The sequence below is a fragment of the Musa acuminata genome, chromosome BXJ3-3 (assembly GCF_036884655.1).
Source record: "Musa acuminata AAA Group cultivar baxijiao chromosome BXJ3-3, Cavendish_Baxijiao_AAA, whole genome shotgun sequence".
Lineage (NCBI taxonomy): Eukaryota > Viridiplantae > Streptophyta > Magnoliopsida > Zingiberales > Musaceae > Musa > Musa acuminata.
Genome location: NC_088351.1, coordinates 14,454,354 through 14,479,052, shown reverse-complemented (window position 1 = coordinate 14,479,052; position 24,699 = coordinate 14,454,354).

Here is a 24,699-nt window from a genome sequence, read left to right as displayed (position 1 = left end):
AAACATCTAAACACAATCAAGTAGTTTCATTATCAAAATCCGAGATTCAACAATCTCCCCATTTTTGATGATGACAACTAATTGATGACTAACAGAGTTAACCTTAACTCCCCGGAGTTTAACCAAACTCTCCCTATCAATATGCCATTGATAGAACACTTGGATTATCCCAAATCCAAGTAACATTCATCACATGTTATGAAAAACATTTAAACCATCATGCAAATATATATAAAATATTCAATTCAATGCATGAAGTCATCAATATAATTCTCCCCCTATGTTATCAACAAAAAGGAGAAGTAGCTCTAGCTATTTTAAAATATATTCAAGTTTTTATAACATGAAGCTAGATTTTCATCACAACATATAAGCACAAGCATACCAAGATTCTTAAGTTCAATCATGGCAATTCAACACTTGAATTTTTGTGCAAGATTGCACTTTGCTTTTCTTTGCAAGTAACAATATTTATGATGTTTGATATAGCAAATTTCTTCATTCAAGTGTGCAAGCTAGCAATAACTTTCTCCCCCTTTGTCAATGTCAAAAAGGAGAGGAACCAATGATTTAGACTTTTACATCAACTTTGCATCAATCAATATTTCAAACTGTTAGGATCAAGAGCACTAAGTACGATAAAAGTCGATTTACGTCTAAACGCAGATTTGGAAAGTTCTGAACTTAGAAACTTGTTCATAAGATCGCAGAAGGCAGTAAATAGTTATGATTGAAATCAAAACGTAAACGTAAACTGAAATATAATGATCGTATAGAAAAACAATTTATGTCTAAACGCAGATTCGGAAAGTTCTGAACTTAGAAACTTGTTCGTAAAATCGCAGAAGGCAGTAAGCTATTGAGAAGTTTGCAGTGAAGGTAAAATGCTGAAAGGAAATGCAAACCGAGATTTAGAGTGGTTCGGTCAATCTTGACCTACTCTACTTTTGGCTTCCTCCACCGACGAGGTCACCGATGTCAACTAGAGGCCTTCCTTCAATAGGCGAAGGCCAACCACCCTTTTACAGATTCACTCCTTTTGACCAGCTTAGGAGACAACCCTTACAAAAGTTTTCTCTCCTCTCTTTACAACTCAACCTTTGAAGAACAAAAGGAGGAGAACTTTTGGCCTTTACAACAGTTTTAAGCTCTAAGAATCACAGAAAGATATCAAGATTTCGAGTGTAAGTTGCTACCTTTCAGTGCTGAATGGGTGGGGTATTTATAGGCCCCATCCCAGTTCAAATTTGGAGCTCAAAACTGTTAATTCCCGGAATTCCGGGATCAGGCAGTTGCACCTCCTGACTGGGGCGGTTGCACTGCCTGGCAGAGCTCGAAGACTGAGCCTCTGGGCGGTGCCACCTCTGTTAGGGGCGGTTGCACCTCTCTACCAAAGCTCGAAGACCGAGCTCAGGCGGTTGCACCTCCTGACTGGGGCGGTTGCACCGCCTGGGAGAGCTCGAAACTTGAGCTCAAGCGGTGCCACCTCTTGTCAGGAGAGGTTGCACCGCCCAGTCTCGCTCGGAGACTAAGCCCAGGCGGTTGCACCTCCTGGCTGGGGCGGTTGCACCTCCCACAGCAACCAGGGTCCGAATGGGTTGATCCATTCGGCCCAATTTTGGGTTTTTTAGGGGCCCAATTGCCCAAAGATTAAGCTAAAGGGATCACCTCCCATTATTAACTTAATCATTAGTGCTAACTACGATAAATCCTAAGACAATTTCTGCAGCTTGCTCCGGTGCGTCAATCGCTTCTTCCGACGAGTTTCCGGCGAACTTCCGTCGAATATCCGATGAACCCTCGATGATGCTCCTGAGGACTTCCGGCAAACTCCTGGACTTGCGACGATCCACTTGGCAAGTTCCGACGAGCTTCTTTGGCAAGCTTTTGGACTTCTCGGATTTGTTCCCGTAGAACCTCCGACGACTGTCCGAACTTCCGTCGAGCTCTCGAACTCCCAACGTGATCATTGTCATGACTCCGGCACAACTCCTGCTGTATGTCTTACTTTCATCATAGTTAATCCTGCACACTTATCTCAACACATAGATTAGACAACAAATGACAATTGACTTCATCATCAAAATCCGAGATTCAACACAAACATCACATAATGCATACAAGACAATAATGCAAAGAAATCATTTAATGAAGGATATCAATGTGAAAATTCACTAAGGATCACATGATACAATCACAAATCATGATATCATTATGCGATACATCATGAGATTGATAATTTATCATATCAATGAAAGATATCAATTGTTAAACATGATATAATAATAGTCTCAAAATTTTCAATTTGCGATACATGTGATACATTGCAATAGACTAAAAAATTTAATGCGATGCTTTTAAGGATATCAACCTATTTTTTATACAAAGCATGATAAGAGCAATTATATTGCAAGTTTTCTAAGTTTTGCATTTTTTGCTTCTTTGGAGATAGCAATTCTTTGCTCCTCTTTAGATTGCAGGATTTGTAATTCATTGGTAGTGTTCATGATAACAAGTTCTTTCAATGAAATGATTGAGCTAGCAAATTTTCCTTCCTTTGAAATATGTAGGCTAGTAAACTAACTCCCCTTTTATCATTATCAAAAAGAAGGGAGAAACCAATGGCTAAAAAATTTTAATCATTATACAAGCCATATTATAAAATCATGTCATGATTTCAAGAAAATTCAAGAAGGACATGATTCATTGGATAAATCTTTTTAATAGAGCAAAAGAATTATACAACCAAGGATCATGATTAAAATATATCAATATCATAGATAAAGTCATGATTCAAGATTCATCATAAAGCAAATTAATTTTCAATCATCACATAAGGCATTTAAAGAATTTTTGAAACATAGGAGAATGATTAATTTAAGCATGCAATGTTTCAATCAAATTCAAGTCATTAATACCAATACTTTCATATTGTGAGTATCAATTCATGAATACCAAAAGATATTATTTGTGATTCCAATTTTGCAAGATCAAAATTATGATTTAGATAAAACTCATTCAAATCAAATCGTTAACTTGAAATTCATAATCAAGTCATCAAAATCAATTTCGAGATTCACAAAATATCATGAAATCATTAATCTCGATCAGATGGGAAAAGCATTTTTTAAGTGATTCTTTTTCATCTTAGCATGCCTTGGTCATTATATGCCAAATCAAGATAAGCATGAAAGTTCAAGACGTAAAGGCAAAATCTTATAAAACAACTCATCAAGCAAGATTTTAAACATCTATTTTCAAGCTAGAGTAAGTCAAGGATTCAATTATCTCATGTCATGAATTCCAATAGGCATCTCAAATTATCAACATCACATTAAAAGGATATTTCAAGAAGACATATCGATAAGTGATTCATTTGTATCATTTCATTTTCGAAAGATTCTTCTCTTTGGTAAATAAATCTAGGAGAACAAAATGAATTAAGGGAGATATAATATGATTGAAGCATTTAAAATGATTCATATTTAAAATGTATCTCATGTCATAAGTATGAATCAAGCATTTGTGAAATCCGAAATCATCCTCAAAATCACATTCAATAAATTTATACATGACAAGCATAGATCTATTGAAAAGTCGATAAGATAGAGGATCATATTTCATTTTTATAAATTTCTATTCATGTGATTTGCTTCTTATAAGCATGCCTTTACCTTTGATAAAACAAGTGTCAACATTTAAGACGGAAAGGTAAATTTCGTAAAACAAACCATCAAGCATGATTCCATGATAACATTCTTTTAATATCTTAATATTCATCATCAAGTTTGATTTCAAAAAATATGTTTAAGAGAAATCATTAAGACCAAATACATTATACACTCATTTATTTTCAAAATATTCATCATGTTTATTTTCATGAAATTCACAAGATTGGTAAAATAAATTCATTAATTTCAATAGGATAGAAAATTTATTTTCATTTCAGACAATTGATTTCATGTGAGGGTATTCAAGTCTTTTATGAAAACATGTATCATTTTAAAATCGAAATAAAAGTTTCGTCATGAAGCCGTCAAGACCAAACACATCATAATATCACATCTATCATCAAAAGACTATCAAGAAATTTATACATAGATGTACATGCACTATGTCATCTTAATATATCATGAGAATATCATCATAATTTATCATAAAAATGATTAGACCAAAAACATGTTAATCTAAAATGAGAGTTTCAAATCAACATTTACTTCAAAAACTCATGCATGACATAAAATCAAGATACACATGCATAGATTAATCCTAAGCATTATCACATATCATATAATTATCATCCCTAATGTTGCATATATCATTCAACATTTCAAAACACAACATGCAAGAAACCTTAGCAATATACTTTTCATGATCAATTTTTTTTTAATTTTTCAAAGATGCTAAAAAGAAAAACATGATATAATTTTTAAAAAATAATTTTTTATTTTCTATTCCTACTATCTAAATTAAGCACTCATGAAAAACTTCAAGTAATTTAAAAATAATTCAAGAGAGTTGAGTTACTTACCTTGTAGTCGAAGCCCATCAAAGCCCAATTCGCCGTTTCGCCTTTGGAAGTTTTTGATTCATCCTTAGTTGCCTTCCTCTTCTTTGGCCTCTTCCTCGGTTCAAGTTCATTGTTTATTTTAGATTTTTGTTTAATAAACTTATTAAGATTTAGTGTTCGAAGTTCAAGTTCATCATTGTCCTCATCACTTGAGTCATTGCTCAAGTGGTATTCATTTGTCCGGAGTTCCAAATCCTTCCTGTTTTTTGGAAGGTGATTTTGTTCATCATGTTCATCATGTGTATTGTGCATCATTTCATATGACATCAACGAACCAATTAGTTCTTCAAGTGGAAAAATATTTAAATCTTTTGTTTCTTGTATTGTAGTTATTTTAGGATCCCACCTTTTTGGAAGGGATCTTAAGATCTTGCTTACGAGATCAAAATTCGAAAAAGATTTACCAAGAACTCTTAGATTATTGACGACAACCGTGAAACGGGTGTACATGTCGCATATAGTCTCGCTTGGTTGCATTCGAAAAAGCTCAAAATCATGTAATAAAATGTTAACTTTCGAGTCTTTGACTCTACTAGTTCCCTCGTGCATGATTTCAAGTGTTCGCCAAATATCAAATGCCGTTTCGCACGTAGAAATCCGATTGAACTCAATTTTGTCCAAAGCACAAAATAAAGCATTCATAGCCTTTGCGTTTAAAGAAAAATACATCTTCTCCAAATCCGACCATTCGTTCATCGGTTTAGAGGGAAGTTGAAAAATGTTTTCAACGATATTCCATAAATCCAACTTCATAGAAATCAAAAAAACTCTCATTCGAGTTTTCCAATAAGTGTAGTCCAATCCGTTAAACAACGGTGGACGAAAAACCGATAAGCCCTCTTGAAAGCCATGAAGAGCCATTTCTCTCCGGTGTATATCCGAAATGAGAAATACCGGGCTCTGATACCAATTGTTAGGATCGGAGCAGCACTAAGAGGGGGGGAGGTGAATTAGTGCAGCAGATTAAAACTTGGGTTTTGACAAATCTTTCGATACGATAAAAATCGAACTTGAAAATCTTAACTTGAACGTGTGTTCTTAAAAGTTTGCAGCAAAGGTAATGACAAAATAAGGCACGTAAGAAGGTTTGTTGTAATGTAAATAGTGATAATAAAGTGCAAACCAGACATCACGTCGATTTTAAAGTGGTTCGGTCAAATGACCTACATCCACTTGCGAGGCCCTCATCGATGAGGCTCCCACCTTCCACTAGCAAATCACTTGAAGGGGAAGGGCAAATACCCCTCTTACAACTTTTTACAAGCGGTTCACACTCTTACAAATTTTCAGCAAGAAAGAAGGAGGTGAACACTCTAGCAAATTGAAAACAAGACTTGCTAAGGCTTTTCTAAGACCTTTCTCTCAATCAATTGCTTCAAAAAAAGTTGTAATCTCAGCTGAGATTTGAGGGGTATTTATAGGCCTCAAGAGGATTCAAATTTGGGCTCCAAAATTTGAATTCTCTTTGGTTCCCGATGCTGACGGTGCCACCGCCTGTCAGTGTCTGACATTGATAGTGGACTAGCAGTGCCATCGCCCAGCCAAGCGGTGCCACCGCCTGGCTCTCAGGTTCTAGGCGATGCCACCGCCTAATCTGGCAGTTTCACCGCCTAATCTGGCGGTGCCACCGCCTACACTATTTCAGCTCACTTGTTGGGCTCCAAACTTGGCCCAAACTAGTCTGAACTCAGGCCCAATTGGCCCCTACTTAGGTTATAGGATTAACACCTAATCCTAACCCTAATTAACGTACTAACTACGAATTTAAAGGCATTTCCTAAGCTATTACAAAGTCCGCAACTCAAGACTTTTTCCGGCGAGCTTTCGGCAAACTTCCGGCGGTCTTCCAACGAATTCTCGGAAACCATTCTGCGGACTCCCGATAAGCTCCTAGACTTCACGATTTAATCTTGGCGAGTTCCAACGAGCTTCTTCGGCAAGCTCCGATCTTTCTTGGCGAGCTCCGCGATCTTCCAATGAACCTTTCGGCGAGCTTCCGAAAAACCCTTCGGCAAGCTCCCTACTCATTCTCGGCTAGTTTCGGTAGCATTCCTGATGAACCTTCGGACTTCTGTCGATCTCTCGAACTCGCAACAAATCCTTCGTGCTTGACTCCGACACTTTGTTTCGCTTTATGTCTTCATTGTTATCATAGTTAATCCTGCACACACAAGCCAAAACTCTACTCCGATATAGATAATTATTACAACGCGAATTGACATTCTGTTGCCCGGCACGTCATTGGTTGGCGCTTCGTCCGATTCTTCAGCGCATCATCCTCTCTTGCGGCTTGTTGCCCAATCGACGGTTGACCTCCACAACCCCGATATCATTGGCGCAATTTCGCTCTTGGCCTGAAGCCCGACGTCCGAAGCCTTTTGCCATCCAATATCTTAACGTGATCTCCTCCGACGCAACGTCAATTCCTCCTGCGTTAATTGTATAATCCTGATCGAGTAGACCTGCATCACTCAAAATGCAGTTAAACATCTAAACACAATCAATTAGTTTCATCATCAAAATCCGAGATTCAACAACTGAAACGTGTAAATTGGGTTGAGGTAGTGGAAGGCTAGAAGATTTTGGGGCAAATATTTCGTACTTTATAGGTTGATGTTGTATAAGTTCCTTTTGGGTGTATTAAAATATCAATGACAAATCTAGATTGATGTATCTTGTAAATATTTGAAAAGTACCTCTTACGTCAGGATTTTAAAAATGTTAAGTTTAAACTGTATACTGATATAAACATGTAGTAAATGTTAGTTTTGTGATTGTATTAATTACCGCGCTTATGGATTTATGATATAGTTATGATTTAGTTAAGTTGTTTTTGGATTTTAAGAATTATCTAGTGACATGATGTATGATTATAAATTGCACAGGTTTTATGAATTGGGGATTGTAGAGGTGAATGACTTGAATATTTTTCTTAGTGACCTCAAATGTGTGAATGGATCCTGGATTTTTTATTGAATTATAATATTATCAATCTTGAGTTAGGTTCACACCTCTTGAATGAAAATTAAATTTGGGAGGGGCGTGACAAGAATTCCTGGGAGATCGAGTCTCCCAGGCAATGCCATCGCCAGCCCTAGCAATGCCACTACCGACTAGGAATTCAGTGTCCTGGTTGGGCTTGAATCCGACCCAAACCAGCCCAACATATGGCCCAATTGGCCCCTAATTAAGTTAGTGAGATTACCTCCCAAACCTAACTTAATTTATGCTCTAACTACGATAATTAAGACATGATTACTGCACTTCATGTTCCAATGCATCAATTGCTCTTCCGGCGAGCTTCCGGCGTACTTCCGGCGAACATCCGACTAACTCTCGGCAATGCTTTGGTGGTCTCCTGGTAAGCTCTTGGACTCTACGACTATCTTCTTGGTGAGTTTCGATGAATGTCCTAACTCCCGTTGAACTCTCGAACTCCCAATGTGATCTCGATCTTGACTCCGGCACAACACCTACTTTATATCATATTGCTATCGTAGTTAATTCTGCACACTTTTCTCAACATATAGATGTTGAATCTTGGATTTTGATGATGAAAACAATCGATAAGTATTTATGTTTTAATCTACATTATGAGTGACATAGGATGCCTCGATCAAGATGAGACAATTAAAGCAGGAAAAATTATGTTCTGTCGGAGGAAAACCTGTCATAAGATTGGACGTTGGACTGATGGATCAGTCAACGAATCGACAGAAGGCTTCGGGCTGTGAATTCGGGCATCGGGCCAAGAAGAGCAAATATTGTGCCAAGGATATCAGAGTTGCAGAGTCAACTAGTCGATTGGGTAATAGGCCACAAGAGAGGATGATGCGTCGAAGAATTGGACGAAGCGTCGAGGGACCAATGACATGCCGGACAACTTAATTAATGCTTAGTATTAATTGTCTAGATCGAAGTGTGTTTTACATGTGCAGGATTAACTATGATAGCAAGGCATAAAGCAAAATGAAGTCCCGGAGTCGAGGACACGATTTCGTTGGGAGTTCGAGAGTTCGTCGGAAGTTCTGTCGGAACTAGTCGAGAAGTCTCGGAGCTTGCCAGAGAAGCTAATTGGAATTTGCCATGAAGATTGTCATGAAGTCCAGGAGCTTACCGGGAGTCCGTCGGAACATTGTTGAGAGATCGTCGGAAGTTCACCGGAAGATCGCCGGAAGAATAGACATAGCGACTTGTTCAGCTTAGCAAATGTCTTAGGATTTCGTAGTTAGTGCTAGTCATAGGTGCCCAGCAAGCCAATCACGTGAGTGATGGCACGTGTGACTTGATACAGAATCTTTTTGCTTATTATATTTTGGCGTATATCACTTTATAACTATTGCATATATGCATATATATATTGTGATGTCCTTGGATTTGTGCAATGGGAATCAGATCGTGATGAGATCACGATAATGAGATCGATTCACCTTTAAACACATCCTAAATAATCCCGATCATAGGTTACTTGAGAGGGACATCGTGATAACCGGATAGACTGGTGTGCTGTATACCCATCCATATAATGGATGCAGCTGGTCTCATAGTTGCTCGTGTAGGGACACTAGGGATACAGTACAGGTGCTCATTGGAGAATGAGTTCACTGATTGATCCGCTTACGGAATGCTGGATGGTTGATGATGCCTTATTGTCAGACAACGATTCCGTAGTCCTAGTGGTGTATCTAGTCCTTAGACTTGAGACACCAAGGATGTCCTGTATGAGTGCTCCACTCTTTGATACCAGACTTATAGGTTTGGCTGTCCCAGATCTAGTATAGTTGGTCATTGGGAGTGGTAGTCGACCTTACGAGGGCTATTGAGTGTCGATAGAGGATCATCCACTCTCGGCGTCATGAGAGGAATATCTTATGTGTTCTTGCTTAGACAAATCCCTGGCCAGGGTCATTCGGGTTGAGAGAGAAAGAGTTCTCCGGGAGAATCCGATTAGAGCGAGACTCGAGTAGAAACCGTATGGGTCTGACAACACCATGCTCGATATACGGTCTCTGGGATATTACATGGATGAGGGATTATAGGTACACGGTAACTGAGGACAGACAGGTCCAATGGATTGGATTCCCTTGTATCGTCTGGGGACTACGGCGTAGTGGCCTAGTACGTCCGTAGTCGATGAGTCAAGTGAATTATTACAGATATAATAATTCACTGAGTTAGAAGGAGTTCTGATAGGTATGACTCACGGCCAGCTCGATATTGGTCCTAGAGGGTCACACACATATGGTAGGCATTGCGATGAGTAGAGGTTCAGATATGAGATATCCGACGGAGCCCTTGTCTTATTGGATGCAGATCGAATACCCACTAGGGGAGGACCCATTAGGGTTTGACAGGGGACCTCTATAAATAGGAGGGATTCAGAGCCTCAAAGGCTAGAGTCTTTGCTTGCCTTTCCAATTCTCCTCTCCCTCTCCACCTCAGAGCAGGCCTGGAGTTTTGAGGAACGTCATTGCAACCCTGCAGTGTGGATCACCACTAGAGAGGAGGACGCTTGATCTCCTTCACTCTCTCCTAAGGATCTGCAAGGAAACAGGGATATACGATCTCCTTAGGTAACACAATCTACTCTATACGCAGTTTTAAGTTTCGTAGATTTTGCATAATAATCATCGCACGACGACGAACATCTCTTTGGGAATCGGGGATTTTGTTTTCTTGTTCTTCCGCTGCGCATATGATGTCGCCCCCAAGATTTCCCAACAGTGGTATCAGAGCCAGGTTGTTCGTGCGAATGATTGGTTTTGAACTACATGTGTTGTGTTTAGGAAGAATTTTGACGTCAAAATCGTTGACGCAAAAACGAGGAAGGGCAGCAACAGTTGCTACCCTCGATCTGCATGCCTGCAGCCACCAGCAGCGGCAGCCGCAGTCGCAGCCAAGCAGCAGAGCGTCGGCGGATGCGCAGGCGCTGTGCCTGCAGCAGCCGGTCGGCGGTCTGCTTACAGCAGGCATGCGGCCGGCGGGGTCGACAGCCCACGGGTAGAGGCGCCTGCGGCCGCTGAGCCTGCGGGCAGAGGCGCCGCGGGGCAACAGCGCGAGCTGAGGCACCGTAGGGCAGCGGCGCTTGTGGCCGCTGCACCCACGGGCAAAAACCCCGCAGGGGCGGCCGCCAACGAGGCAGCACCGCCTACGGGCGCTACCTCGTGGGCAGAACCGCCCGCGGAGGCGGCGGCACCCGTAGGGGCGCTAACCTGCAGGGGCAGCACCGCCTGCGGGCGTTGCCCCGCCAGCAGAACTGCCCGCGGAGGCGACGACGCCCACGGGGGCGCCCACCTGCAGCGGCAACGCCGCCGGCGTGCGTGCGGCCCGCAGGCGAGGGCAGTGCCCCGCCCCTCGCCGCACAGGCCGCCGCCAGCAGGGTGGCAGCGGCAGCAAAGGGTAGTAGGGCATTAGGGATTTTTTGAGCAAAAGACAGTTTTGCCCCTTAGAATATGAGAAATTCCAATTTCTATCTTTTGTCCAAATTACGAAAATACCCCTATAAATTCAGAAATTTCCTATAAGTCCTTGATTTCAGAAAATATTAATTAATTAAAAGGTTTAGTTGATTATTATTTTTATTATTATTTAGTAGTCCTACATGATGATGATTATTTATACATGTGATGTATGATGTGTGGACGGATGATCATAGACCGTGTGATGTGTGTACTTGTGATTATTATTATTGAGGTGTGCGAGCCTCAATTATATTTCTCGTTTATTGTCGAGCCTGCGTACCTATGATTACGTTGTAATCACATGAGGAGGCGCAGCAGGAGCGTGGATGCGATAGCGAGACCTAGGAGATGGACGATCGCGATGCATCAAGATGCATCAAAATGTCGACGGAACCAACGAGGACGAGATGGACGATCACAGGGCATGGAGATGCACCGTTGCACATATAGATCTTGATGTAAGTGATTAGGCCTACTGGCTCGGGCCTAATCATATTAGGTTATGGTCCATGATCATCTGGTGTGATTGCTTATACACATACTAGATATGTATATATATTTGCATGCGATGTAGATATATATTAAATATGTATATGTGTGACATGTCATATTAGGAGACCAAATCATAGAAACATCTCTCGATAATATTAAGTTGGTAAACGTGAGGCAATTAGATTGACCCACGTGGCCTTCCATCGTTATGAGTAGGAACCGATTCCCGGTGTAGGTTGAGTTGGTCGAGTCCCTCAAGACTCACCTATATCGCGATTCGCTATCTTGCTTACGACATAGAGATGTCACCAGTGACCTGAGGGTATGGTATGCTTGGTTGAGTCCCTCGAGGGTATATCATCAAATCAGACTCATCTTGTAACGAAGGTGTTGACTTAACCGAGCATCATGGTTGGTCGAGTCCCTCGAGGCCATGGTGATTCGGAGGCCGAACAGGATGGGAATCACAAGGAGTTGTGATCGGCAAGAGTTGCCTACCTTTTAGGTTTAGTGTGATTGGTCGAGTCCCTCGAGGTTACACTAAGACACTGATTGGATCCTGATCCCCACTAGAAGTCTGCCGGAGACTTCCGTTTCACGTGCTGAGGGTGTCGCGTGACTCGTTAGTAAAATAGTGGGAGCATATTAAGATAGAAGTCCATATCTTGATAGTTTATTTCTTATAAAATCTGCATGTTATTCATTTCTGCTGCATCTTTATTTTCAGAAAATGTCGCTTTCAAATCCCTTACGTGGCATACTTGATGTCAACCGCCTCACTGGTCCAAATTATATGGATTGGCTCTGTAACTTGAGAATTGTTCTCATAGCGGAGAAAATCGTGTACGTCCTTGATACAATGATGCCTACGCCAGAAGAAGGGGCAAACAAGGATAAGATCGCTCACTACGTGAAGTACATTGATGACTCCACTCTTGCTCAGTGCTATATGTTGGGCTCTATGACTCCTGAGTTATAGAGACAACATGAAAAGATGGATGCCAGATCCATTCTCCTATATGTCCGTAAATTATTTGAGGAATAGGGAAGGACTCAGTGATATGAGATATCTAACAGCCTCTTGTTAGGATCGAGAGCACTAAGAGGGGGGGGGGTGAATTAGTGCAGCGGAAATCTTATAATAAATTAAAAACCAAAAGCTGCGTTCGTTCAAAAACTATTATGATGCAAAAGCAAATTCTCAGTTTGTATCTAAGTGCAGTTTGCGTCTAAGCGCAGATTGCGTCTAAGCGCAGTTTTGCGTCTAAGCGCAGTTTTGCGTCTAAGCGCAGTTTTGCGTCTAAACTCAGATTTACGTCTAAATGCAGATTTACGTCTAAACGCAGATTTACGTCTTAACGCAGTTTTACGTCTAAACGTAGTTTTACGTCTAAACGCAGATTTACGTCTAAACGCAGTTTTACGTCTAAACGCAGTTTTACGTCTAAACGCAGTTTTACGTCTAAACGCAGTTTTACGTCTAAACGCAGATTTACGTCTAAACGCAGTTAGACGCAGATTTACGTCTAAACTTTGAAACTCGTTTGTATACTCGCAGAAGGCAGTATGCAGTTCAAACCAAGACGTAAACGTGAACTGAAATCTGATGATTGAGCGAAGAAAGCCGATTTACGTCTGAATGTAGTTTTATGTCTAAATGTTGAAACTCGTTCGTAAAATCGTAGAGGACAGATTGCAGTTATCAATAGGATTAAAATGTAAGCGTAAACTTCAAGGAAGCTCGTTCGTAAAAACACGGAAAACAGTTCTGCAGAATCAAACGTAAACGTAAACTGTAATGTATGAAAATACGAGTTTACGTCTGAATGCAGATTTGGAAGAACAGCACTTAGAACTTGTTCGTGAAAGCGCAGAGAGCAGTAGTGATGAGGGAGGTTTGCAGTAATGATAAAGTGCTCGAAAGTAAATGCAAACCAGAGATTTAGAGTGGTTCGGTCAGCCTTGACCTACTCCACTTTTGGCTTCCTCCACCGATGAGGTTGCCGACGTCAACTAGGTGCCTTCCTTCAATGGGCGAAGGCCAAACTTCCCTCTTACAGTTTCTCTCCTTTTGACAGGCTTAGGAGACAACCTTTACAGACCTTTCTCTCCTCACTTTACAATTGAAAACTTGAAGAACAGAAGGAGGAGACTTAAAGGCTTTACAACACTTTTGAGCTCTTTAGAATCACAGAAAAGATCACAATTTCGGTATAGGTCTGTATCTTTTCAGTGCTGAATGGGTGGGGTATTTATAGGCCCCAACCCAATTCAAAATTCGAGCTCAAAACGATCAAATCGATCAAATCCCAGAATTTCTGGGATCAGGCGGTTGCACCTCTCGACTGGAGAGGTGGCACCGCCTGGCAGAGCTCGAAGACTGAGCTCTGTCGATTGCTCCTCTCTGCCAGAGCTCGAAGACTGAGCTCGATGGTTGCATCACCTGGCAGAGCTCGAAGACTGAGCTTGGTGATTGCATCACCTGGCAGAGCTCGAAACAGAGCTCGGTGGTTGCATCACCTGGCAGAGCTCCAAGCTGAGCTCAGGCTGATCCACCTCTCTGCCAGAGCTCGAAGACTGAGCTTGGTGAATGCATCACCTGGCAGAGCTCGAGACTGAGCTCAGGCTGATGCACCTCTCTGCCAAAGCTCGAAGACTGAGCTTGGTGGTTGCATCGCCTGGCAGAGCTCGGAACTTGAGCTCTGGCGGTGCAACCTCTTGGCTGGGGCGGTTGCACCTCCCAGCCGTGCAGCCCTGGCGGTTGCACCTCCTGGCTGGGGCGGTTGCACCTCCCAGCCCCACAGCCCAGGCGGTTGCACCTCCTGGCTGGGGCGGTTGCACCTCTCAACCCCACAGCCCAGGCGGTTGCACCTCCTGGCTGGGGCGGTTGCACCTCCTGGTGCAATCAGGGTCCGAATGGTTCACTCCATTCGACCCACTTTGAATCTTTTCAGGGGCCCAATTGCCCCAAGATTAAGCTAATGGGATCACCTCCCATTTTCATGCTTAATCATCGTGCTAACTACGATTATCTCTAAGACAACTTCTGCAGCTTGCTCCGATGCGTCAATCGCTTCTTTCGGCGAGTTTCCTGCCAACTTCCGTCGATCAACCGATAACCCTCGGTGATCCTTCTGCGGACATCCGGCATACTCCTGGACTTTGCGACGATCCACTTGGCGAGTTCCGACGAGCTTCGCTTGGCAAGCTTCTGGACTTCTCGGATCTGTTCTCTCTGAACCTCCGACGACCGTCCGAACTTCCGTCGAACTCTCGAACTCCCAACGTGATCATGATCTTGACTCCGGCGCAACTCCTGCTGCTTGTCTTACTCTCATCGTAGTTAATCCTGCACACTTATCTCAACACATAGATTAGATAACAAATGACAATTGACTTCATCATCAAAATCCGAGATTCAACAATCTCCCCCTTTTTGATGATGACAATCAATTGATAAAGGAGTTATCCTTAACTCCCCCTATCTATATGCCATAGTTGAGATAAGTCAACCTTGAATTCAAGACCTAAGAATTCAAGTGACGTATTGATAAGTTAGATCAGTTAAACTTATCAATGCTCCCATCATGATGCCTATCATGATGTATCTCTTCAAGAATTATGTCAAGGCATGACATACATCATCAAGTTTGTATGATAGTGTTTGTAACCATTCATCATGTAATCATATAAAGCTACGAAGGACTTTTTACATGATGCTCACATTTGAGATTTTCTAGTAAGTTTGCATTTTCTTCACAATATCAAATCAAGATATGATGCAAACTATAGTACATGTTCACATATCTCTTGGTGATGCAAGGATGGCATAACATTGTTTATGGCATCACTCAAGTATTTGTAACTATGACATAGATATGATTATGGCAGTTCAGCTATGACATAGTGTTTATCAATTCATATTTTTCTCCCCCTTTGTCATCAACAAAAAGCATGATAGCATTATCAAGCATATAAAGGAAGTCATGACACATATATCACTTTATTGTTTTTGCTTGACGGAGGAAAGTCATTTTCCAAGGAGTTTTCATAAGAGTGTACGGGAACATCCCATTTTTAGCATACAACCCGAAAAATGAACTTCTTACATGTATTTGGTTAAAAATATTTGTCACATAATTTGCAACATGTTATTTGATCAAGTGTTGTCAAGGCATGTAATAGTGATAGCATTCGAATAATTTTGATGTAGTAACACAATTATTTCAAGTGCAGCATTATATCATATTGCATAGCAGGATTTTTATTTCAGCAAGTGTAGCATTGTATCACATGGTAAGATATCAGCTCGTATGATGCAAATTTTTGTTTGATACATGGCATGATAGCAATCATATTAGCAATAGCTACCATATCAATGTCATACTGCTGACTTATCAACTTACATTGGTATGTTGCTTCATATTTTCAAGGCATAGGCTTTTAAACCTTTTTAGTTTCAGTGCAAAAACCGAGATAAACAACAAGAGATGTTTGCAAATATGCTTACACAGACAAAGATAACCATATCAGGGTAACATATGTACAGCATATCAGGTAACCATAAAGACAAAGTTCTTCATGAATAACATAAGGAGTTTACAACATGTCATATCAAAAAACATCAGATGTTTATACAAGCTTATTCATGAGGTGGAAGATTAAAGTGCCTAAATAAAGAGTCAAATTGTCGATGGATTTGTTGTAGCTCGGTTAGGATTTGATCTTGTCGAAGTTCAAGCCGTTCTTGTCGTTGCTCAAATCGGTCCATCCGAATCCCGATATCTTCGATGGATGATGTGTGAGTTTGCTCAACCGGATGTGTTTCCTCATAGGGACAGATCGGAGGAGAGTGGGTACTCCTAAAGACTGGGGTTTTCGGCTCTGGTTCAGGTTCAGGTTGAGGGGGATCAGTTCTTCTAGGCATTCTAACCCAGTTACCGTTCCTATAGTGACATCTTAGTCGGTGAAGCAGATTTTTGTTTATTATGCTGTATCTATCTGATTTCATTACCTCTTCTTCTAGTGGTATTTGAATGTCGTAAGCTTTCATTATTCTAGTAATAATTCCACCATATGGGAGCATCATATCTTTCGTAGATAATTCCCACATGTTTTGTTGGATCAGATACCCAAGACAAATGTCACGTTCTTTCATAATTAGGTACATAATTCCTAATTCCAATTGACTCACTTCATCATGATGGTATTGCTTAGGAAGAATTATACTAGTCATGATGTGATGAAGTATCTTAGTGTTAAAGGGCATTAGATGTTCACAACTTTTAGGAATAGATTCTACGTTAGGATTGGCAAGGATTGTTCCTAAGGCTTCAACGTAGGATGTTTCAATAGTTTTTTCATCCCATGATCCTTTGAAGTAAAGTCCTATGCTTTTCATGGGAATACCTATCATATCACAAATGAATCTATCAGTGATTGAGATGTGTTGTCCTAAGAGATAGGTTGATATCCTTTCTTCATCATCTTTTTGCATGTTGTTATAAAACAATCTAACTAGTCTAGGATAAATGGGTTCGTTGATCTGCAAAATGGGAAGTAGATTTAGGTTGGCAAACCAATGGATAGTCTCTACATCTCTTAGTTCATTCAGATCTACGTATTTTCCCTTATTGATGCTTCTTAGTTCGAAGGAGAGAAATTTTTCAGCATGGTTTTTGGAATAAAAAAGAGTGAGATCAAACTCTTCTACTACTCTCCTCTTTCCCTTGTCCCTTGAGGATCTTCTAGATCCCATTACTACTGCTGTTTAGAGGGATGATGATGAGCTAAAGTAAATGAAGAACAAAACAGAATTTAAGAGCTTCTTAAAGAGTACCTTTGTGAAATCTTCAAGAGAAGGAAGGATTCTTGATGTTTTGCTCCGAAATAAGAGGTATTTGGAAGGCTTAGAGGAGTGAAATGGGAATGGAGGAGACTTGGAAGAGTAGAGGAGGAAATGGGGGTGAGTTGGGGTCGGTTCCTCAGCCGGCCCTAGCGTGATTTTAAAGAGCAGAGCTGCTGGCGGTTGCACCTCTGGCTGGAGCGGTGCAACCTCTGGCAACCCGTGATGGCTGGAGGTGCAACCGCCAGCTGGAGAGGTGCCACCGCCTGCAGCAGGTGAGCACTTAGGATGTTTTGATTTAGGGAGCCTTTGCCTTGAGGAGAGTTTCAGAGCAATTGATGTTTGTTACATGATTTCGTATGAGTTTTTATTTAAGAAAGAAGCTCTTTGTAAGATAGATCTTTTAACGTGCATACGAATGTTTGTTTGGTGTCCCTTTTATGACATGTTTAGTTTCTATAAGAATTAATTCGTAGATGAACAGGTTTTGAAGATCAGGGGCATGTGAATTTGGATATCATATGTTTCTAATTGTATCGTATTTGTGATTTCATAGCTTCCACTTGTTACTTAAGCGTTGCGAGTTCCTTTTTGATTTTATGATCATTGAGAGTCAAGGAGCAGAACATTATTTCTTGCTCCGGCCTAGACTTTCAATGTTTTTATAGGAACGGATGATCTTTAGGAATCCATTTGCTTTTGGGTGCCTCATAAATAGATCTACATTTTCTATCATGTTGCATAGAGTTTATCATGGTTCCTTTAGGAACCCAAATTAATTTGTTTGGACTTATTTTCTTGAATGGACAACAATGTGTCTTGTGTCCAGATTTGCAACAAAAGTTGCACTTGGTTTGGTGTTGAACGTGTAAGATGGGACCTTTTACAAAGGTAGTTGGATTTCGGTGAGGACTCCTCACAAATCCAATCCCACTTCTTTTGGGAGCATGACCCTTGTTTGTAAGGATCATGTTTAATGACTTGCTACCAACCTCGAATTTCTTCAAGGTGTCCTTAAGCAGCAAGTTTTCTTTTTGTATAGTTTCTAAATCATGACATTTGATACATGAGTTTAAACTATCATGATGTTCGACTTTTAACTTATCAAACTCACAAGTAAGATTATCATGTACCCTTTTTAGCAACTTGTATTTTCTATTTATAACTTTGCATTCATCAAATAAATCATGGAAGGCATTTAATAATTCATCGAAAGATAAATCAGCATCTAATAAATCCGTTACCTCCTCTTCGATGGCCATAAAGGCGTAATGAGCAACTTGCTCGGTGTTGGATTCTTCTTCCTCGGATGCGCTCGAATCATCCCATGTTGCTTGGAGCGCCTTCTTCTTTGTTGTTCTTTTCTTGACTTGGGGACAATCACTTTTGTAATGTCCCGGCTTTTTACATTCATAGCAGATCACTTGGTCCTTCTTAGGTTCAAGTTTATTTTTCACATCGTTTTTAAACTTGTTTCTTTTGAAGAATTTTTTAAACTTTCTTGTCAAAAGTGCCAAGTCATCGTCACAATCCTCATCACTTGAGTTTTCTCTCAAGTGGCATTCAGAAGTTTTAAGTGCCATATCCTTCCTGTTCTTTGGAAGGATGTCTTCTTGCTCTTCATGAGCTTTGCAGGTCATTTCGTAGGTCATTAATGACCCGATTAGTTCTTCAAGAGGGAAATTTTGCAGATCTTTTGCCTCTTGAATGGCGGTGACTTTAGGATCCCAACTCTTAGGAAGGGATCTTAGTATCTTATTAACAAGCTCAAAATCCGAAAAGCTCTTTCCGAGTCCTTTTAGACCGTTGACGACATCCGTGAAACGGGTAAACATGTCGCCAATGGTTTCACTCGGTTTCATTCGGAAAAGTTCAAAAGAATGCAGCAACAGATTGATTTTTGACTCTTTCACTCTACTTGTGCCCTCGTGGGTCACTTCAAGTGTGTGCCAAATATCAAAAGCAGTTTCGCAAGTTGAAACACGATTAAACTCGTTTTTATCAAGAGCGCAAAATAAGGCATTCATAGCCTTTGCATTAAGAGCGAAAGCCTTCTTCTCCAAATCGTTCCAATCGATCATTGGAAGAGAAGATTTTGAAAATCCATTTTCAACAAGGTTCCACAGTTCAAAATCCATAGAAATAAGAAAGATCCTCATTCGGGTCTTCCAGTAAGTGTAGTCCGTTCCACTGAACATGGGTGGACGTGTAATCGAATGCCCCTCTTGGTTTCCGGCGTATGCCATCTCTCTTGGGTTTTAATCCTTTAGAGAGTTAACCTTGCTCTGATACCAATTGTTAGGATCGAGAGCACTAAGAGGGGGGGGGGGTGAATTAGTGCAGCGGAAATCTTATAATAAATTAAAAACCAAAAGCTGCGTTCGTTCAAAAACTATTATGATGCAAAAGCAAATTCTCAGTTTGTATCTAAGTGCAGTTTGCGTCTAAGCGCAGATTGCGTCTAAGCGCAGTTTTGCGTCTAAGCGCAGATTGCGTCTAAGCGCAGTTTTGCGTCTAAGCGCAGTTTTGCATCTAAACTCAGATTTACGTCTAAATGCAGATTTACGTCTAAACGCAGATTTACGTCTTAACGCAGTTTTACGTCTAAACGTAGTTTTACGTCTAAACGCAGATTTACGTCTAAACGCAGTTTTACGTCTAAACGCAGTTTTACGTCTAAACGCAGTTTTACGTCTAAACGCAGATTTACGTCTAAACGCAGTTAGACGCAGATTTACGTCTAAACTTTGAAACTCGTTTGTATACTCGCAGAAGGCAGTATGCAGTTCAAACCAAGACGTAAACGTGAACTGAAATCTGATGATTGAGCGAAGAAAGCCGATTTACGTCTGAATGTAGTTTTACGTCTAAATGTTGAAACTCGTTCGTAAAATCGTAGAGGACAGATTGCAGTTATCAATAGGATTAAAATGTAAGCGTAAACTTCAAGGAAGCTCGTTCGTAAAAACACGGAAAACAGTTCTGCAGAATCAAACGTAAACGTAAACTGTAATGTATGAAAATACGAGTTTACGTCTGAATGCAGATTTGGAAGAACAGCACTTAGAACTTGTTCGTGAAAGCGCAGAGAGCAGTAGTGATGAGGGAGGTTTGCAGTAATGATAAAGTGCTCGAAAGTAAATGCAAACCAGAGATTTAGAGTGGTTCGGTCAGCCTTGACCTACTCCACTTTTGGCTTCCTCCACCGATGAGGTTGCCGACGTCAACTAGGTGCCTTCCTTCAATGGGCGAAGGCCAAACTTCCCTCTTACAGTTTCTCTCCTTTTGACAGGCTTAGGAGACAACCTTTACAGACCTTTCTCTCCTCACTTTACAATTGAAAACTTGAAGAACAGAAGGAGGAGACTTAAAGGCTTTACAACACTTTTGAGCTCTTTAGAATCACAGAAAAGATCACAATTTCGGTATAGGTCTGTATCTTTTCAGTGCTGAATGGGTGGGGTATTTATAGGCCCCAACCCAATTCAAAATTCGAGCTCAAAACGATCAAATCGATCAAATCCCAGAATTTCTGGGATCAGGCGGTTGCACCTCTCGACTGGAGAGGTGGCACCGCCTTGCAGAGCTCGAAGACTGAGCTCTGCCGATTGCTCCTCTCTGCCAGAGCTCGAAGACTGAGCTCGATGGTTGCATCACCTGGCAGAGCTCGAAGACTGAGCTTGGTGATTGCATCGCCTGGCAGAGCTCGAAACAAAGCTCGGTGGTTGCATCACCTGGCAGAGCTCCAAGCTGAGCTCAGGCTGATCCACCTCTTTGCCAGAGCTCGAAGACTGAGCTTGGTGAATGCATCACCTGGCAGAGCTCGAGACTGAGCTCAGGCTGATGCACCTCTCTGCCAAAGCTCGAAGACTGAGCTTGGTGGTTGCATCGCCTGGCAGAGCTCGGAACTTGAGCTCTGGCGGTGCAACCTCTTGGCTGGGGCGGTTGCACCTCCCAGCCGTGCAGCCCTGGCGGTTGCACCTCCTGGCTGGGGCGGTTGCACCTCCCAGCCCCACAGCCCAGGCGGTTGCACCTCCTGGCTGGGGCGGTTGCACCTCTCAACCCCACAGCCCAGGCGGTTGCACCTCCTGGCTGGGGCGGTTGCACCTCCTGGTGCAATCAGGGTCCGAATGGTTCACTCCATTCGACCCACTTTGAATCTTTTCAGGGGCCCAATTGCCCCAAGATTAAGCTAATGGGATCACCTCCCATTTTCATGCTTAATCATCGTGCTAACTACGATTATCTCTAAGACAACTTCTGCAGCTTGCTCCGATGCGTCAATCGCTTCTTCCGGCGAGTTTCCTGCCAACTTCCGTCGATCAACCGATAACCCTCGGTGATCCTTCTGCGGACATCCGGCATACTCCTGGACTTTGCGACGATCCACTTGGCGAGTTCCGACGAGCTTCGCTTGGCAAGCTTCTGGACTTCTCGGATCTGTTCTCTCTGAACCTCCGACGACCGTCCGAACTTCCGTCGAACTCTCGAACTCCCAACGTGATCATGATCTTGACTCCGGCGCAACTCCTGCTGCTTGTCTTACTCTCATCGTAGTTAATCCTGCACACTTATCTCAACACATAGATTAGATAACAAATGACAATTGACTTCATCATCAAAATCCGAGATTCAACACCTCTTCCGTGCTAGGATAACTAAGGGGACACCGGTTCAGAACCATGTCCTAAAGATGATTGAGTGGATAGAGAAACTCACAAGTCTAGGAATGGTCCTAGAGGATAACTTGTGTGTGGACATTGTGCTTCAGTCCCTACCAGATTCCTTTTCACAGTTCATAATGAATTTTAATATGAACAAGCTTGAGGTGACTCTCCCAGAGCTCCTCAATATGTTGAGGGAGGTAGAGAGTACTATTAAGAAAGAGAAGCCAGTTCTCTACACTAGTGAGACCAAAAAGAAAAGGAAAGCAGAAAGGTCCCTTAAGAAGGGAAAGGGCAAGGGCAGACCAGGTAAAGCAAAGGTTGCTAAGAAAGACCCAGCAAAGGACAAAGGCCAGTGCTTCCACTGTGGTAAAGATGGGCACTGGAAGAGGAACTGCAAAGAGTACCTTGCAGAAAGGGCAAAATAGAAGCTTGGAGAAGCTTTAGGTACATTCATGATCAATCTCAAATTGGCAGATTTTTGTGATAGTGCATTGGTATTGGATACCAGTATTGCTTATTACATCTACAATTTATTGTAAATTCTAGCAAAGCTGAGGGGAGATTGACGAGAGGAATATTGCATAAAGGTTTGTTTATGCAAGATACTACTCCACATATTATGAATGTAAGTGTCTAAGAGGAAACGAGATGAGGTGAACAGTGCATACCTATGGCATTGTAGGCTAGGTCATATCAATATCCATGAGGGAATGATTCAAAAGTTGCTAAATGATGGATATCTAGATCCATTTGACTATATGTCATATGCAACTTGCAAGCCTTGCCTTCGTGAAAAACTGACCAACTCTCCATTTAGTGGAATTGGAGAGAGAGCCACTAAGCTGTTGGAAATTATACATAGTGATGTATGTGGACCCATGTTAACTAATACCATTGGTGGTTACTTCTACTTTATTACATTTACTGATGATTTCTCAAGGTATGGATATGTGTACTTAATGAAGTACAAGTCTGAGGCCTTTGAGAAATTCAGAGAGTATAAGAATGAGGTGGAGAACCAGACTGGAAAGAGTATCAAAACTCTTCGATCAGATCGAGGAGGTGAGTACTTAAGTACAGATTTTACTCAGTTCCTCAAGGACCATGGGATATTATCACAATGGACACCTCCTTATACACCTCAGCTCAATGGTGTCTCTGAAAGGTGAAATCGTACGCTATTAGATATGGTACGATCCATGATGAGTTTCACTGACCTACCCATCTTATTTTAGGGATATGCCCTAGAGATCACAGCTTACCTTCTGAACAGAGTTCCAACTAAGTCGGTAGTGTCTACACCATATAAGATATGGAAAGGGAAGAAGCCTGATCTTAAGGTTGTTAAGATTTGGGGCTGCCCTACCCCTGTTAAAAGACACAACCCCGATAAATTAGAATCAAGGATAGAGCGATGCAAATTTATGGGATACCCCAAGGAAACTTGTGGGTATTATTTCTATCATCTCGAGGACCAAAAGGTCTTTGTAGCTAAGAGAGCAGTGTTCCTTGAAAATGAACACATTCTTGGCCGAGACAGTGGGAGAATGATAGAGTTGAGCGAGGTTGGAGAACCAAGCTCAAGCACCACTCTGCAGCCCGAGTTTGTTCAGGTACCTAATACACAAGTTTCAACTTTACGCATGTCTGATAGAGTGTCCCATCCTCCTGAGAAATATGTGGGACATATTAGAGGAGAGGATGTTGAGGATATTGATCCTCAGACCTACGAGGGGTTATTATGAGTATAGACTCCGGGAAGTGGCAAGAAGTTATGAATTCTAAGATGGATTCTATGTACTCCAATAAGGTTTGGAACCTAGTAGATGCGCCCGAAGGTATTGTACCCATCGGTTGCAAGTGGATCTTTAAGAAAAAGATCGGTGTAGATGGAAAGGTAGAGACCTATAAAGCAAGGCTAGTGGCTAAGGGGTATCATCAAAGGCAAGGTGTTGACTACGACGAAACCTTCTCACCCGTAGCAATGCTAAAATCCATCAGAATTCTATTGGCTATTGCAGCACACTATGATTATGAGATCTGGCAGATGGATGTGAAAACCGCATTCCTCAATGGGAACCTCGAGGAGGAGGTGTATATGATGCAACCTAAGGGATTCGTGTCAAAGAACTGCTCATATAAGGTGTGTAGGTTGCTTTGAAAGAACTAATTCACCCCCCCTCCGTCCCCCCCCCCCCCCCCCCTCCCCCTCTTAGTGTCGATATGATCTTAATAGTATACCCCTGAATTCCTATAGATTTGTGAGAGAAGATGAAGGAGGTCAACTATCCTCCTCTCTAGTAGTGATCCACATGGTAAGAGCTATGAAGATGCACCTCGAATTACTTCCCAAATATCCGCACTTGTTGGTCGAGGAGAATGGGAGAGAAGAATAAGAGTTGACAGCCAAATAGTCTAGCCTATATAGCCTATGAACCTGTGGTTCCCTCTTCCCTCCCCCCCCCCTCTCTTAGTATCGATATGGTCCTAACAATATACCCCTGAATTCTGTTAGAACCCTTGCAGATTCTAAGCTTAGCGTTGATCTCTTTAGGGAATCAACCTCCTTAAAACTCTATAGGGGTTCCTTCCTCTAGGTTGCTGCTCAAAGACTACTAAAAGGATTCATCTATTCATTAAGAAAAAATGATGAATACATGGCTA